At 45.2% G+C, this 5,846-nt stretch overlaps 1 long non-coding RNA gene across 1 annotated transcript; it reads left to right on the top strand.

Moving 5' to 3' along the window:
• The first annotated feature begins 353 nt into the window (after positions 1-353).
• Positions 354-5,248, top strand: LOC119806376. The gene is made up of 4 exons (XR_005284203.1): positions 354-992; positions 1,329-1,423; positions 1,665-2,155; positions 5,084-5,248. It is a non-coding gene; the product is annotated as an uncharacterized LOC119806376 (long non-coding RNA).
• The last annotated feature ends 598 nt before the right edge of the window (positions 5,249-5,846 follow it).

Genomic DNA, 5,846 nt, shown 5'->3' with positions numbered 1-5,846 from the left:
CCCGGCCACTCCACACTGCATCCTGGGAGCCGGCGCCGCGGCCAGGCCGACGAAGGCCCGTGAGGCTTCCTGGAGGCAGCGCGGCGGCACAGCTCCACCTGGAGCTCCAGCGGCGAACGGCAGCGCTGGCACCCGCCCGCCGCCGCGCCCGGCCCCGCCCTCCTCGCGAGGCCCCGCCTCAGCCCGGCCTCCGGCCACGCCCCCGAGCGTCGCCCCGCCCCTTGCGGTCCTGCGGCGCTAGTGTTGGGGCTGGAGGGATAGACAGCAGTGGCATCCCGGTTTGGCTGGATAAAACTTGGGTTCACAGCCTCGGCGGGCAGTGCGCACCCCTGACTCGGTCGCATCTGCAACTGGCCAGTTGTAGCGACAGAAAAATGGCTTGATAAGTCACAGGAGGCATCCGTGTAGGATTTTCTATGTGTATTATAATAAACATTTAAATGACAAACATGGAATAAAATGCCGTCGTTTAAAAATGTTTTGAATGGAGCTGGAGGGAAAGCTCAGCAGCTAAAAGCACTTGTTCTTGTAGAGGGCGGGGGAGGGGGTTGGTTTCTAGCATCCACATGATAGCTCACAACCATCTGTAAGTAAGTCCAGCTTCCAGAGATCCGACCCCCTCCCTCCTGTGATATACCTGGACACTAGGTATTCATTGAAAGATTATATGTATATGTGAGAGTGATCTGGAATGATCCCGTTTTGGTGTTAAAATGTGTGTAATAGGATGTATGCTATGTGTATTATTCATGTTCATCTAATGTTCATATAAAATTGTATGTCTAATGAAGTTTAGGCAGATTTGGAAGCACATACATTAACGCAGTGTCAGTAGTTTTATGTTAATAGAGAGACCACAGACTGTTTGGGGGGCATTTCCTAACCTTTTCAATTTATATATTTGTTTTGTAATAACAGGGGAAGGAAGAAAAAATTAAAATGTAAAATTCCTCCAGAAGCCTGGTGTGGAGCCCCCGTGTGGCAACAAAGAGGTATTGCCTTTGAGAATTGCCTTTTGTGACAACCCCCAAGCAGGAACTTGTAAGACCTGGGCTGGCTAGTGGCTGCGATCTTTTTTGTTGTTGCTATGGTTATTTATGACATACTTTTATTTTTGATTATGTATACATGTGCCTGTATGTAAATATGTGTACTCACGTGTGGGTGTGGGAGGGAGGTCACACGTCCTTTGATGAACTGTGATGTGGAAGTGTGAGCCACATAAACCCCTTCTTCCCAAGGTGCTTTGGTCATGGTGTTTCATCCCAGCAACAGAAATCCTAAGACACTGACTGAGACCTTAACACTCCCTCCCATTCTCTCCTCAGCCCGCGTGGCCTGTAGGGGTGTGAGAAGAGACCAGTCAGTAGAATGTACCCTTCTTAATGCGTAAAAATCGGATTTCTCCTGGGGACTTCCTTGGGTGAGTCTTTTTTTTCTTTTTCATTTTGGAAATCAGAACATTTATTTTATGACAGACTGAAATCCTCAAGATGCACTGGATGCTGCAACAGCTGCCCTCTTGGGTTTAGGGGTTGTCCCTTCACGGAATCCATGTCTGAATCTTCGGTAGACAATTGTTAGGTGCCTCCTCCGCCCGGTCCCGGTAGTGTTTCGTCTCTCAGCCTTGGCACTCCAGTTACACTTTCTCTTGCGCTTGGCAGGGTAGCCACATTTGCCACAGGGAGACTTCTGAAGGTGGAAGGCCTTAGAGCCACGGCGCAGCGTTCCTTTCGTCATCTTGCTTCTGCCGCCGAGGCCAAAGAGACCGGAAGAGCCCTTGGGTGAGTCCTTACTCTTAATATTTGGAGAGGCTGGTTCCCCAACTCTAATTTTCCTCTCTTCCTGCTAACTCAGCTGCGTTCTGAGGTCTCCAAAGTCCTGGGATTTATTGCCTCTCAAAAGAATTGCCTGGATCCCCTGATGTCACTTGCCTTTTGGAGTCAGTCCTTCAAAGGGTGATGTCCATCTCATTCTTATTACAGGGAACAGCTTTGGCATCTGCCCCAGCTCCTTTCCTATTGTTTCCTTTTGGTAGCTCTTCCAGGGAGATTATTACCCTTTCAACACATCCCCTTTGCTGCGGTGGACTGAAGTTTTCTAATCTGGAGGGAATTTGATAAGGGAAACACCCGACTAGACTACAATTGTAAAGGTAGGTGCAAAGAAGGAGCTCTGTGGCCTGTGCTTGGTAGCTTTGCTGAAAAATAAATAAACAAATAAACAAGTAAATAAAAGCAAAGCAAAGGTAACTCTCCCCTGAAGAGCCACGCCCACACCTCATTCTTACTTTCCTCAGCTTTTCTTCGAGAAGCCCATAGCCATGCTCTTAGGTGTGCTTTACTTTTTCCTGTGCATCCACCCTTCTCCTAACCTTTGTCTTTAAGCCCATATTAAATATCTTTATTAACCCCAACTTTATTAATAAAAATTCAGGGCTAAAGAGATGGCTCAGCAATTAAGAACACTGGCTGCTTTTTCAAAGGACCTGGGTTGAGTTCCCACTACCCACGCGGTGGCTTGTAACTGTCTGTAACTCTAGTTCCAGGGGATCCGATGCCCTCTTTCTACCTCCAAAGACACCAGGGTCTTACAGTGGTCATAAGAATACAAGCAAATAATCACACAGAATGAGCAACAACTGAACCATAGTTTCTCCTGTGAGCAGCAACCCTATATGGGGTTGTATGACTGAATGTGGGGATCCTGAAACATTTATCAAGAGTGACACATTTCTGAGTGCATGGAGATCCATAATTAATTCAGGGAGCCCCAGGAGTCTAGAAACCGGCACCTTCAGCCATTACTGCCAGAGATTCTTGACAAGTTAGCCAGTCTCCCGGGGTCTCCTAGTCTCATGTTTAAGATGGTCACCCTACACACCTTTAATCCCAGCACTCGGGAGGCAGAGGCAGGCGGATCTCTGTGAGTTCGAGGCCAGCCTGGTCTACAAGAGCTAGTTCCAGGACAGGCTCTAAAAAAGCTGCAGAGAAACCCTGTCTCGAAAAACCAAAAAAAAAAAAAAAAAAAAAAATGGTCACCCTAGAAATTTACTTGACTCTGCCTTCCTTTTGATACTAACTTGCCTTTTTGTGAGACAAATCTTTCTATGTATTCCTGGTTGTCCTGTAACTAGATATGTAGACCATGTTGACCTGGAACTCCCAGAGATCCACCGGTACTGCCTCCCTCCAGAGTGCTGGGGTTAAAGGCTGTGCTACCACACCTAGGAAATACTAACTTGCTTTCATACTGGACCCAGCTGAAGCCCAACATTCCCTCAATCCTTCCACCGAGCCTTAGTTCAGGGTTTCTTAGAGATTTTAAATTAAAAACATTTTTGTTTTATGTGTTTGAGTGTTTTGCTTGTGCATCACTTGTGTGCTCGATGCCAGCAAAGGCCAGAAGAGGGCATTAGATCCCCTGGAACTAGAGTTACAGATGCTTGTGAGCTGCCATGTGGGTGATGGAAATCCAACCCACGTACTCTTAACCACTGAGCCATCTCTCCAACCACACTTCTTAGATTTTTTATGCTTCAGATTGCTGAGAAAATTTTATATGACCCTAGGAATATATAAATGGGTCTCCAAATCAAACATTTTCTCATAGTAAGTATAGATTTTTTTTTCTAGAATGACTCTTTGGCATATGTATAACCTTATCAATTATTTACAGGGAAAATCAAGTTGATACTAATGTGATAGGTATGCCTATTTATTTTTAGGTTAAGAATTAAATCTTGGAGCCAGAGTTGGGTGGTGTGGCAGCACATGCCTTTAACCTTTAATCCCAGAATTTGGAGGCAGGGGTATGTAGATCTCTGAGTTCAAGGCCAGCCTGGTCTACAGAGTGAGTTACAGGACATAAAACCCTGTCTCAAAAAACCAAAAAGAAAAAAATCTTGGCTGAACATTTGCTATTACTGGATGTGGAACGTCTGCTGAGAGTGGTTGAATATTTTTATTTCATAATTTTCAATACTGAGAACTCCACTTTGTGTAAGTGCATAGTACAGAATGGCAGTTTTGTTTATAACCATTTCAGAAATTGTTGGAAATTCTACCCTAATCTCAAGCCAAAATTCATTTGGATTTTTTAAAAATATAAAATTCATGTCAGTGTTTCAAACAGCAGTTTAAATTTCCAACATTCACATATACAATAATTCAAAGACATGCTATTGATGGAGGAGGGTCATCTGTCTATGTGTTACTTTCATTGGTTAATAAAGAAACTGCCTTAGCCCTTTAATCGGACAGAAAATTAGGTAGGCGGAGTAGACAGAACAGAATTATCAGAGAAAGAAAATAGAGTCAGGCAGATGCCTCAGGCAGTTGCCATGCCTCTCCTCTCTGAGACAGACGCAGGTTAAGATCTTCCCGGTAAGCCACCACCTCGTGGTGCTACACAGATTACTAAATATGGGTTAAAGCAAGATGTGAGAATTAGCCAATAAGAGGCTAGAACTAATGGGCCAGGCAGTGTTTAAAAGAATACAGTTTGTGTGTAATTATTTTGGGTAAAGCTAGCTGGGTGGTGGGAAGCAGCCCGCTGCTCCTTCTACATGCTATAATACAGTAGAAAACTTACACACTGATAAAAGATGGTAGGACAATCTAGTCTTAATTTTCTGTAAACTGTCATGTTTCTATGTAAGCATGAGACTGGGAAAGCAATGCAGTTTATAACACAGTAGTTCTAAGTCTGAGCCAAGGAGTCCCAAGTAGTGTTTGTTGGTGTTGTGTGCTGTGATGGAGGGCGCAGCACAAGTGCATGTGTTCAGGTCAGAACCCAGTTTTCAGTGAGGTTGTTCAGTGCAACACAGGCAGGTGATGCTAGCTGCTCCAAGAATTCATTTTGTGTTTTGTTTATTTATTGATTGCTTGTTTATCTTGAGGAACAAGGTCTTGACACAAAGCCCAGGCTGTCTTGGAATTCCATATCCAGACAACTGGCCTTGAATTTATAGTGGAGATCCTCCTGCCTCTGTCTTTGGCGTGGTGGTAGGATTGCAGGCATGAACCACCATGCTGGGCTACACGTTTGATTTTGCGTTAACCTTTTGTCTTTGTGCCTCCAGAGACCTTTAATTGCTGCCCAGTGTTTCAGGACCCCATTGTGCTTCACGAGCCTCATGCTAGTGTCACAGCTTTGTACAGAGTTCATGCCTCCTGTTTAAGGAGCTATGGTGGTAAACTATGTGGTGGTGGTGGTGGTGATTGCCTCTAATCTCAACACTCAGGAAGTGGAGGCAGGTGGATCTCTGTGAGTTTGAGGTCAGCCTGGTCTGCAGAGTGAGTTCCAGGATAACTAGGACTCTGTTACCCAGATAAACCTTGTCTCAAAAAACCAAAAAAAGGGGGAACAAAAGAAGAAAAAAAGAAGAGGAGGAGGAGGAGGAGAAAAGAAGTAGCTGAAGAAGAGAATAAGATGAAGAAGAGAAGACAAAGACAAAGAAGAGAAGAAAAGTACACAGAAGAGAAGAATAGGAGGAGGAGGGGAGGGAAAGGAGGAGAAGAGCAGCAGCTGGGGACCAGTTGCTGGTCCCTCTACACGATTATTTGCTTATTTATAGTCTCACAGGCCTCCTACCCGGCTCCAATACCCAATAAAGTCCAGTCTACTCTTAAACTTATGATCTTCCTTTCTCAGCCTTCCAAGTGCTAGGATTATAGGCCTGGTATGCCACCATTCCTGGCAGGTCAGCCCATTTCATTCTGCCTGAAGCCACTGTTCAGAGAGAAAGGGCCTTGCTGCTGCTTAAGGACAAAGAGGTAGAGAGTCCATGGTGTTAGCCTCAGGACTCCTACTGTTTCCTCCCACCACTTCCTTGGTGAAAGATG

The sequence above is a fragment of the Arvicola amphibius genome, chromosome 2, assembly GCF_903992535.2.
Source record: "Arvicola amphibius chromosome 2, mArvAmp1.2, whole genome shotgun sequence".
NCBI classification, from domain to species: Eukaryota; Metazoa; Chordata; class Mammalia; order Rodentia; family Cricetidae; genus Arvicola; species Arvicola amphibius.
This window is presented reverse-complemented; position numbering and strand designations above follow the sequence as displayed.